The sequence below is a fragment of the Cryptomeria japonica genome, chromosome 1, assembly GCF_030272615.1.
Source record: "Cryptomeria japonica chromosome 1, Sugi_1.0, whole genome shotgun sequence".
In the NCBI taxonomy this organism is placed as follows: Eukaryota; Viridiplantae; Streptophyta; class Pinopsida; order Cupressales; family Cupressaceae; genus Cryptomeria; species Cryptomeria japonica.
In genome coordinates this window covers 144,133,901-144,146,375 of record NC_081405.1, presented here as the reverse complement: position 1 = coordinate 144,146,375, position 12,475 = coordinate 144,133,901, and positions in this window count along the sequence as shown.

The window sequence follows — 12,475 nt, the reverse complement described above, 5'->3', positions numbered from 1 at the left end:
CTTCCTCTAGTGTATCCTCTTCCTCCTTGAAATCTTCCTCCGGTAAACCTTCCACCTCTACCTCTCTATCTCTACTCATGCCTTTTATTCAATATCTCTTAAGCTTTTATTACATACTAGTAAGCCTCTTAAACTCTCTCTAATTTGATCATGCTTAGTTCATCTTGTATAGACATCCGCAATCTGTTCAAATATCTTTCAATTTGTTCAATTTCATCATCAACATGTCCAGATCTGATGTTCAACTTGTAAAATGCTTCGGTGTACTCCTTCACACTAGATTCCTTTTGTCTCAGATTCTGCAACTTTCAGAACAAATCTACTTGATAATTTGCCAGGACAAACTATGATTTTAACTTAGCAATCATCCTATCCCATGTTTTAATCTTTTCTTTACCTCTTCTTTGCCTATCAACTTGCAAGTGTTCCCACCAAAGAGATGCATGACTTTTCAACCGAGTACAAGCATACTTCACCTTCCTCTCTTCTGTAGTGTTTTCAAAGTCAAAATACTTCTCCATCTCCAAGATCCAATTCATCAATTCATCTAAATCTAACTTCCCATCATATTTCAGTGGGGTAAAATGAGGTCTAGTGTTTTCCCTACTCAAAACCCTTAAAAAACCTTTCCTCCTCCAGATCAACTATCGGTAGGTTCACTTGTTCTACCGGGACTTCTTCTCCTTCATCTTTTCTCACATCCTCAATATGTCGGCCTCTTCTTTGGGTTGTCTCCACGACTTCTAATTGGTCTTCTATTCCTTGCAACATCTCCATTACAACAGAGTCTTCATTCCCACACTCTCCACCATTCCTAGTTCCTCTTTACGCCATTGATCCACACTAGTCATCTGCAATTTCAGGTTGGATCCGCAATCGGCCACCCTACAACAAGATTTAGGACATGCAACCTTTGGAATTAACTTCGCTCTGATACCACTTGGTGCAGTCACTGACAAGGAGAGACCTTGAGGAGATTAGTCCAAACCGGTCAGCAAGAGTAAACATAATGGAATCACACGGATATGATGGAGGTAATGCATAATAGATAGTTTAATTGCATGATAGTTAATTACATCCAATTGGTAACAATGGGGTTACAACATATCGACACATAGGCCTGGTAGAATAGGTCTCACTGGGACCTTGAATCAAAAGATCTATCTTCTAGGCACAGTCTATCTATTTGATGTTCCTTGATTCTCTGATTGATTACATTCTAAAGCATGATTACAAATATATATATCAATCCAAAGGATCTGGTTGGCCCAAAAGGATCAAAACCTGAAGAACAATGCAAAATGAACAAGGTCAGCCTTCACCAAGAGATTTCTTTGAAAAATCCAAAGAATGAAACACAGAAGATCAGCCACACGCCAAGAAACATCGAGATCAACGTCCAAGGCTCCACATGCTTTGAAATGGATTCTAGTATATCACTAGAATAGGTCTCAGGCAACCGGTAACAAAGGAACAACCAGTAACAAGAAAACTATCAAGGAAACCGATAGAAATATCTTGTCGGAAAGTGATCCATATGAGATGCGGTTTGAAAGAAAGAAAGATGATCAAGTCTTCAAGTAGAATCCAACTCCATAAGAACTAGTGACTCAAAACCGGTACACACAGATAGGAAAACAAAAACTGAAACATAAAACAAATAGAAAGGGAAATTGTTTTGGTTGATGCAATATTGTTTTGAACTGGGGATGCTCCTACATCACTCATTCATCAACCTCATGAAAGTACCCGGTGCATTAGTCAATCCAAAAGGCATCACCAACCATTCATGTAGTCCTTCATATGTCTTAAATGTTGTCTTCCACTCATCACCTTCTCTAATCCTGATCTAATGATATCCACTCTTCAAATCTATCTTTGTAAAGTATTTTGCTCCACTCAAACAGTCCATTATGTCATCCATCCTAGGCAAAGAAAACCGATATTTCACTATGATCTTGTTTATTTCTCTTGAATCGGTACACATTCTCCATCCTCCATTCTTCTAAGGTGCTAATACTGATGATACTGCATAAAGGCTCAGACTCTCCCTGATCAACCTTTCTTCAACAGTTCCTGCACTTGTCTATTGAGTTCTTCATTCTCTGCCGGTGTCCGTTAGTGTGCAACTTAGTTAGGAAAACTAGATTGAGAAACCAAGTCCATGCAATGACTAATACTTCTTACAAGTGGCAATACATTAGGTACATTCTCTGAAATGATGTCCTCATATTTTGTCAGCAAATATCTTATCTCTTTCGGGTTTTCTCCTTCTAGTTTTGGTTTCTCGGTCTTCTTAGGAATTAAGGAAAAACACACATTCTCTTGTTTTAGTCCATCCATGAATTTCCTTCCATCTACTAAACAGATTCTAGCATTCGTACAGACTTCATTCTTCAAAGGTTGCTCCAAAGGTAACAAAGTTTACTTCATCCCATTGGCCACAATAGTGTATGTATTCTTCCTTCCATCATGCATTGCCTGTCTATCAAACTGCCAAGGTCTACCCAACAAAAGATGACAAATATCCATAGGCATAATATCACACAGAACTTCATCATGATAATTCCCAATTTTCAATTTCACCAAATATTGTTCACTTACTAACAACTTATGCTCATCCCGAATCCATGCTATCTGGTAAGGCTTAGGGTGTTTTAATCTGTCCAATTCCAACTTATTCACCACCTCTTTTGAAATAAGATTATCTGAACTACCACTATCAATAACAACTTTACAACACTTACCAAATACCTTACATCTGGTCTTGAACAAATTATTCCTCTACAAGGGTTCTGCATCTCCTCTGATATGACATAAAGCTCTCCTCATCATCAACAGTTCTCCATCTTCTGGTTTATTGTCTAATCTAGTGGGGTTTTCTTCCACCAATACTACTCTTTCGATAGTGTCTATCTTCTTACATTCAAATGCATGGTGTCCTCCTCCAAAATTAAAGAAGGTTCCTCTAAATGTCCTCTTGTCTTGTCTTCCAAATTTGTCATTCCGATAACCATTTGGTTCTCTCCTCTGATAGAAATTTCTATCATCCTTTCGGTATGAATTACCTTCTTTGCTCACTTCCTTGTCCTTGTTCTTCTCTATACTAGTTCCTCTTCCTCCTTGAAATATTCCTCCAGTAAACCTTCCACCTCTACCTCTTTATCTCTACTCATGTCTTTTGTTCAATTTCTCTTCAGCCTTTAGGGCATACTAGTAAGCCTCTTCAACACTCTCCAATTTGATCATACTGAGTTCATCTTGTATAGATATCTACAATCCATTTAAATATATTGCAATTTGTTAAACTCCATCATCAACATGTCCAGATCTGATGCTCAATTTGTAAAATGCTTTGGTGTACTCCTTCACACTAGATTCCTTCTGTCTCAAATTCTGCAACTTTCAGAACAAATCCACTTGATAATTCACTGTCACAAACTTTGATTTCAACTTTGCAATCATCCTATCCTACATCTTAATCTTTTCTTTACCTCTTCTTTGTCTATCAACTTGCAAATGCTCCCACCAAAGAGATGTATGACCTTTCAACTAGGTACAGACATATTTCACCTTCCTCTCTTCTGTAGTGTTTTCAAAATTAAAATATTTCTCCATCTCCGAGATCCAATCCATCAATTCATCCAAATATAACTTCCCATCATATTCTGGTGGGGTAAAATGAGGTTTAGTGTTTTCCCCACTCAAAACCCTCAAAAACCTTTCTTCATTTGGATCAACCACTGGTAGGTTTACTTGTTCTATCGACGCTTATTCTCCTTCATCTCCACTTACATCTTCAATATGTCAGTCTCTTCCTTGGGCTGTCTCCATGGCTTCTAACTGGGCTTCTATTCCTCGCAACACTTCCATCATAGCAGGGTCTGGATTCCCATGTGCTCTACCATTCCTGGTTCCTCTTTGCGCCATCCATTTATGTTAGTCCTCTGCAATTGTAGGTCGGATTAGGAATCTGCCACCCTACAACAAAAAAATTTAGGACATGCAACCTCTGGAACAAAACTTCACTTTGATACCTATTGACTCTAAATTTTACCTTGGAAGCAAACAACCTTATGGGAAATTCAGTGATGGAGGACCAATTGCGAAGGGTTCACTAAATTACCTTCAGGATTGAGAAGCTGACTCTTCCTTATGGTTTTGAGAAAAGGGAAAAGAAGGAAACACTCAAAACAATAAAATCTAAGCTACTGAGGTGATGCACCACAACATTTTTCTAAGAAGACATGAGTATGCAAAAACCCAAATACATGTGGTTTTTGAGCCCATTCAACATTTATATGTCCGAATTAGAAACACAACTAAGACAATTAAATTTCCTTGTAACATAAAGAAATATCCATCATGCATCTACCAGATAACAAGTGCAAAACATAGTTTAATCGACAGAATCTTAGATGTATATATTTCCAAAGTTATTGGAATTCTAATTGAAAGGATAGAAAAAACCATCAGAGCATACTGAAAGAAATATCAAACAGGCCATAGGAATAGTTTGATTAATCTTCTTTAGAAAACAGTAATAGTTTAAAAGGCTGAAATTCCTACAAAGAAAACTTAATTGTTTCTTCAAAAGTTCTGAACCTCTACAACAGGGAGAAAATGAGCATAAAAAGAGCCCGTGGCTCTAGAAACAACTCCCAAATACGCCAAATAGGCATAACCGCCCCTGAACAGAAAAAACAAGTTGTGTCACCTTGGAGATCACACCCAGCAAAATGGCCCCAAGACTCCACTCCCTCTCGGCAATTATCTTCATACTAGCACAAACCGAAAATATTTTTGCTAACCGCAGAGGAAGATGCGACAGACTAGGAAATCTCTTCAAACAGAAACACACCCACCAAAACATGAAGGTGCTAGCTATCTGTTCTCCGACTGTGCTACAATGTGGGCCCTTGAAAGGAAGCCTAGTCAGCAACATCTTTCCATTTGTCTCCGTCGTGCTACTCCAAAACTTAAACACCAAATATGGACCGTTGGGTAATGTCGAGCTGACAATTGTCTTGTACGCCTTGCATTGCTGGAAAGATGAAAGAGCAAAATAAGCAACCTGGCCGAAAACTTAATTCTGGGAATTTTAATGTGAATATTTCTTGGCAACTAATAGGGGAAATTCTGCCTGTGGAATATGGGAACCCGAAACTACTGGCTCGCAGACTAGACCTTACATTAAGATAGGATGGAGCAGGTTAGAGACCTGCTGCAACATCAACCAATCCTCCTCTGAAGGTAATGCTTGCGCATCCAAATTTGGATAGTGTTGATCCAAACAAATGACCTCATCAAATGGCAACCCTATGGGTTCATCATGGACTAATTTCAAAAGAGCATAGAGCTAGGCAAGGGGATGCAAAAGGTGTTCCACATCCTCAGTTGAGATAGGGTCATTTAGGTTCTCGGTGAAGGATATATCTTGCTGCATGTGCTCAATCCTTAATACTGAACCATCAATAGAGAAAGGGGAAGGCAAGCCTAGTGAAACAAACCTCTATATCCGTTGCTTGATGGCCGAGACAACAACTTGTAATGGCTCTAATGCAACTAATAAATGCACGACCATTCTGTGGTGATTGATGAAAACAATTGTTCTCTTGATCAACTACTTGTTATCATTTATTCCTTTCCCTCTTAGTTCATCATCTTGAGCTACATATAACATTTGGATCAAGTCTTGAGCCATGGGGATCTTGGGGGACAAGACTACCATCGAACTATCAACTAGAGCTTCCGCTTCTACATAAAGGGATTGTGCTTCTTGAATGAATCTCAACACAGGCTGTAACGAGGGACTATATTGCTTGATCTTTTCCCAGTGTAAAACATACAGTTCTATTAGAATGGTCGAAAAGTCTTGGGGAACTTGCACCGGAGGTGGAATGCTCAGCAATTGCGAAATTTCATCATCCTTCACAACCATTTCCTATTGAATCCTACTGTATTTTCTTTGTTCAATGGCCACTTGATTTTCTAGGGTGAGGATCCTGGCCTCTCCACCTCACATAGTTTGCTACAGCTGTGATGTATGATCTTGTTCATGCTACAAAAGAGTCTCCACCTCTAAAATGCGCTCACCGGATTTCTCGAGACTAGCTTCTTTCGCTTTTAGCACTACTTCAAATTTCATCTTTTCTTCAGATAATGACACTTGAGCCTCACTCAGTTGGCAGGCATAACCTTCCTTTAAAGAATCTCTTCACGCATTTGCATTTGCACCTGAGTAACATCCCTAGAAGCTGCCTGTAAGTGCTAGATCACTGAATCCTTCTCCTGCAACTCCTTCAGAGCCACGTTTCTTGTCGCCTCTTGTCCCTTTAACTAGGAGCTCACATTGTTGAAGGTCGACTGCATCTTACCTATTTCTGAATTAGCTTGGGCCAGCAAGCTTTGTAGATGATTGATTTCTGAGCTCCGAGCTTTATCCTCCTTTCTCTGCTGGGTGAGGGAATCTCAGAGACTAGCATTCTCTACTTGGATCTTTTCCAGATGGTGACTCTTCTTGATAAAATCTGTGGATACAACTTTTGAAGTTTCCTCCATCATTTCTACTTTGTTTGATGTCATGGCACTTTGAAGGCTAACGCCGATAACATGCAATGTGTAATCATTTGGTCTCATCTGAGATTCCGGCTTGTCAACCTTGGGGAAAATATTTGCAAAGTAAAGGCAATCCTTTTCTCACTAAAATGTGTTTGTAGATGAGGATGGGCTGGATGAGCACCTTCCTTTTCTTTTCGCTTGCCCTTCTTACTAAGGTGAGTAGTTCTAGAATAAGCAACCTATTGTTGAAACTCATCTAGGTTATTGATAGCCTGACTTACAAGAGCTGCACTAGGGGGAACTGCAAAAGGGAATTGTGAAATAGGCCTGGCGAAAGCAGTTTGGATAGGATGAGCCAGAGCCGATGGGGAAAATAATGGGACAAAGGGGGGAGCTCCTAAAGGGAAAGGGCTTGAGGATGCTACTCCCATAACCTGAGGAGAGGATTCTCCAAAACCTAGCCTATGCGACATGGAGGTTGCTTTTGACATTGGTGAGGGAAAAGATGCGGAGATAAAAGTCGAGGTCGGGAAAGGGGTAGATGCCTATGGGAATACTTATTGGGGATCAAACAGTGTACCTGCTGAGGCTAAGGTGAGAGTAGTAGGCACTGGGGCCTACATTGCAGAAATGGGAACAATGAAAGAAACCACCTGAGCAAGAGATGAGGGAAAAAAAGGACGTACCTGAGCAGTGGAAGGTGCTGGTCACTGAAGATATGAGGATGCTTGTGGGATTTGAGAGGGCGAGCTCCCACTAGATGGGCTAGGATGTTGCCTCTTTTTTGGAGGGGAGTCATGTGATTGCTTCTTGGATTACCTTTTACCAACCTATGAACGAGGTCTGCAAGATGAACTATCCAAGGGAAGGAGAATTTGTGGCTCTAGATCTTGCCCTTCAATATTTATAACCTCCACCCCCTGCTGCAGGGTAATCTCAGGAGATGAGTCCCCACGTGAGGAACTGTCACCTGTCTCATCATTGAATTTATTTAACATACACCATTTCTATTCAAAACATTCATCCAAAGGGGTGTTTCCAATGCTGGCTCTAGGCTGACTCACTTCTTGCCGATAGACCCAAAAGTCTTCCCTTTTCTTCCGGGGCCAGGCTAAAGTTCTCATAGTTTCTAACATCGCCCGAGGAATAGGCTTTGCAGGGTTGAATTTTTGTAGGGCGGAGTAAAAATTTAACCATGGGGGGCGTCTTAAGATAGGAAAGTCATCAGGGCCCACATACAACCTCGGGTCATCAACCCAGGGGTTTGTATGCTCCACCCATGAATTTCGAGGCTCATGCTTAACAACATTCTTTCTTTTGCTGAGGCATCCATTGGGGTCATAGCTCCAGGAGTCATCAATCACCACTAAACTGAGTTGCACCATTTTTGATGTTAGTACCTCTTCTGCAATGTTCCTTTGCACTAGAGTGATTGGGCCAATAGCCTTGTGGTCTTCAGTGATGGAGGTATCATGCTTACCTGCTCCAATGGACCTTTTGATTCTCACCAACTGTCTTGCAATTTCAAGAGCCAGGGTCCATTTATTAACATAAGTAGGCAGCTGGAAGGGTTCTTTAGAGAAACCATGCACTTAGATGAAAGAAAAGTCAAGACCCAAGAACCAGTCGCAAGAGGGACGTTCATTCTACATCCAGTTCATCTAAACCTGGGAGAAATGGGCTAATGGTTCATTGGGGATTACGTTGAGATCCTTGAGCACGGGAGTCATGAAAAGGTTCAAAAAATGGTATGAATCATAAGAGGCTAGCAAAAGGGGTGTCCAATAGGACACTGACATTCTATTTTCAGACTCGTCACAAATAGCCAACTGCATGAACTGACCAAAGAAGGCCTCATTTTGGTACAATAGTAGGTGGACTAACACTGAGGAAAACCTAAAGTGCCGCAACTATTGGAACTCTGATAATTTCTTAACTACATCCTTAGAAATAGCTATGGAGAAGTCAAAATGAAACAGTTCCCTCTATTTCCTGCACTTGAAAAGAAACCCCATCATTACGATTCTGATATCTCGATCATTGTCATGATCACACAGCCAGGCAAGGGTAGAAGAAATATCCTTGAGGTCCTCTTGCCTTAGGTCACTATATGACAAGGGAAACTTTGGAAGTCCAGAAGACAAACTTCGATTGAGAGTGCTTTGATAGAAAGTCAAAGCATCTCTCTTAGTGCTCCAAAATTCTTCTATTGAGCTCTTTGAGAAAACTTTTGTCCCTTCAAAGATCGGGCAACACATCATATCCCTAATGGCCTCTGGAGATACTACCAACCTCAAGAGGGAGCCATTGATAGAGCATGTGGTGGGAACAAAAACCTCGACGCAAGCTGCTATGAGATCAGGGCAGTATGGGACCATGGGAACCATGAATTGGGGAGCTCCATTATTCTAGAAATCAACTGCCATGGATTGGGGGTCGGTTCTATGATGAAGCATCCTAGAGCATGTAGCCTCTCTAAGGTTCTTAGGCTGTTTACGAACCTCAGGCTCTAAAATATTCTCCAAGGAGTCCAGAGCGACGGATGCATTTCGAGTGGTTGTCTTGGTACTGGTCTTTGTTCTTGGATACTCCACACTTGGAGGAATGACATGCGAAGAATAGGACAATTCTCCGAAGACATCAACCCAGAAACTGTGGATGCTACTTCAGACTCCATTATAGCAAAATTGCTTCTTTCTTTCTGCTGAAATCTTCTATAGTCGGGAGAGAAAAACACTTGGGTTTTAAAAGACGGACAAAGAAGAGGGAGTAACTTCAAGCCTTAAATGCAATGTGTGCCTAGATTTTTGTGATAGCGAATGTTTAATGGCAAGTGCCCACTTACACATGTGCTAGCTCAATTTACATCTGCAATAAACTCCTGAGGATGATGAGTGCCATCACTCCTGCTTCCCAAGATTGCATTTGGTTAACCCGTTGTTGCTCAAGAAAAAATATGTTTGGGCAAATCTTTTCTTTGATTGAGAGAATCGGCAAGTAGTAAAGTTTGTGTGAGCTGAGATAGTCCTACAGAAATTGAAATTTAGAATGTGATGTACCTATACATATGCATGGCTCTTGGCTGACTCACCTCTTCTTTGAGGTACCTGGTAGGACATCACCGATGCTGAACCCAAGCTCATTCGCTTGATGCAAATTAATGGAAACATGACAAAAGCGTTGGGGTTTGGGAAGGTATGTGCCTTAAGAATTCATCATCTCCCACTAAAATTCTACTATAAATATGTCTTTTCAGACATTCTTTCTACATAGCTGCAAGTTTCAAAGACGGAGCTTCTAAAGCCATGGATACTCCGGTTAGGCTTGTCAGCAATAAGGCGCAGGATGCTTTCTTAGGGAATGTCTCTGATCAGAGACTGCTATTGATGATGCATAGGAAAAATCTGCTGATGATAGTTGCCATTAAGTGGGTGCTTGGAGAAGACTTCATTGATAATACAAACCGGTACTGAGCGAACACAGATATTTGCTCATGGTTCATAGCCTCACTACTGGATTGTAGTCAGCCCGGGCTACTAGCTTCGCAGCTGACCAAGGCTCTCTTTTCCCGAGATTACTTAGGTGGACTGGAAGATGTGATTACATATTACATCCCTTTCTAAGGGCTCCCACTACCATCTGACCTGGAGCGGTTCATCACTCACAACGAGGAAGTATCTTGGCACCCGCTCATTAGTGGGTTGAAAACAATGACATTATCCTCTCATTGGTATCGCACCGAGCTTGCCACGGAATTCATGTTGCATGTCAATTCGATAGTCTCGGTCCCAGAAGATACAAATGGGTATACTGAATTCAAGGACTACATCTTCCCGAGGATTCTAACACCACATCAATGACCAAACCTGGTTGTTGTTTTCATGCCTAGGGAGCTTGAAAGCATCTCTAACCCTGAGTTGCTTGGAGAAGAGGACTCTTCTAATGATGACGAGGATGAGACTGAAGAGAGTTGATGAACCCATGGATTTTTTGTCACCTTGAACATGCACAATATGATTGTAGAAAGGGAGGGGCCAAGAGCTGGCTCATTTTATAATGGAAATACAAAAATGTTTAATATAATAAACTTTTCTCTTTTCTCTTTTCTGGCATTCTTTGAGATCTTTCTCTTATTTGACACTAGCTGGGAATAAATAAGATAAATAGGCATGAAAAGATCTATTCACAATATATATATATATAATATATACATTTAAACGAGCAAAGAACACTTAGTGAAAAGGCTTAAGGTGGAAACCATTAACCGGAATTGGGAGGGGGTCCCCATTCATGTCTTCAAGTTTGAATGCGTTCAAACCTTTATAATGCAAAATGCGGAAAGACCCTTCCCACAAACAATCAAACTTGGTGTGTTGGCCAGGCTTTGCCGCCCTCTCATTGTATTTCAACACGAGGTCCCCAAGGCTGAAAACCAGATTAGAGCTCTTTTTGTTGTCAAACCACCTTTTGATGATTTCCTGCCTATCTTGGAGAGCTACAAAGGATGCCTCCCTTACCTCTTCCAGCTCCATAATCTTTGCCAATCTTACAGCCATAGGGCTATTTTTCAGACACTTTCATGGATTTTAGCAGTTGCAGTGCTGGGATCTCTAGAGACATAGGGAAAAGTGCATCTTTTCCATACACTAGCTTATATGGGGAGTTTTTTAGGATTTGTTTAGGTGTTATGTAGTCTACCCATAATGTGCTTCTCAAGTGATGGTGCCACTCCCGCTTATATTCGGAACCTATCCTCTTAATAAGTCTAATCAAATTCTTGGTAGTGGACTCAGCAAGTCCATTCCCCTAAGGATAATAGTTAGAAGAGGTTTTGAGATAGATACCTCTGTTGAGGGAAAATTGGGTAATTCGTGAGCTGGTGAATGCGTGCTCATTATCCAATATAATGATTTTGGGAGAACCGTATCGGCACACCAAGTCCTTCAGGAAAGCCAACACTTCACTTTTGGATGAATTCCTTAAAGGAACAACTTTGAACCATCTAGTGAAATAATCGGTAGCGGTCAGGATCCACTCATGTCCAGCCAAACTGGGGGGATTGATCATTCTGATAAAATCAAGACCCCATTGAGAAAAAGGCTCTTCTAGTGACACGGGCCTAAGTGGTATTGCAACTTTCTTGTTCCTTCCTATGTAGTACTGACACTCCTTGCATTCCCTTACTAAATTGTGTGTGTCTTTGAACATAGAAGGCCAAAAATACCTGGCTTGAGTAATCTTGATAGTAGTCGTTGGTGCAAAGAAATGGCCTCCTGAGGAGCCGTAGTGGAATTCGTTTAGGAGTTTATCCACCTAGCTTCGATCTACACAATAGAGTAGGATTCCATCAAAATTCCTTTTGAAAAGAATTCCATCTATCAAATGGAAACCACTATTTTGGAATCTATAAAACCTTCTTTTTGTGGGAGGGAGACCTTCGAGAAAAATCCCGGTCTTCATGAATTTTTTCTTTTCTCAATCTAGCCTTCATAGGGATCATCAGGGACAAACATAACTGCTTCCTCTATTGCCGCTTCATCATTGCGGGACTCGCATCCTTGAACTATATATTCCCATAGGCCTTTCCCACAAATGAGCTTCATTGGCTTGACATGGATATCATATTCCAGGATCTTAGTGATCTAGTTTTCCCTTTTTTCTGTGATGTCACCCTCCATAATGTATTCCTGCATCGCAAGATGAGCTACCTACACTGTGGTTTTATTAAAGGCGATGAAATGCCTGAATTTTTTTAGTCCTTTTACTAAGGCTAAGGCTTGTTTTTCGACAAAGTTGTATCTGGCCTCAAAATCCTTAAGAGTCTTTGAATGGAAAGCTATGGGATGCTCACCTCCCTTTTGGGCATCTTTTTGGGTTAGGACCATAGCGATGCTATACTGGCTAGAAAAGACAT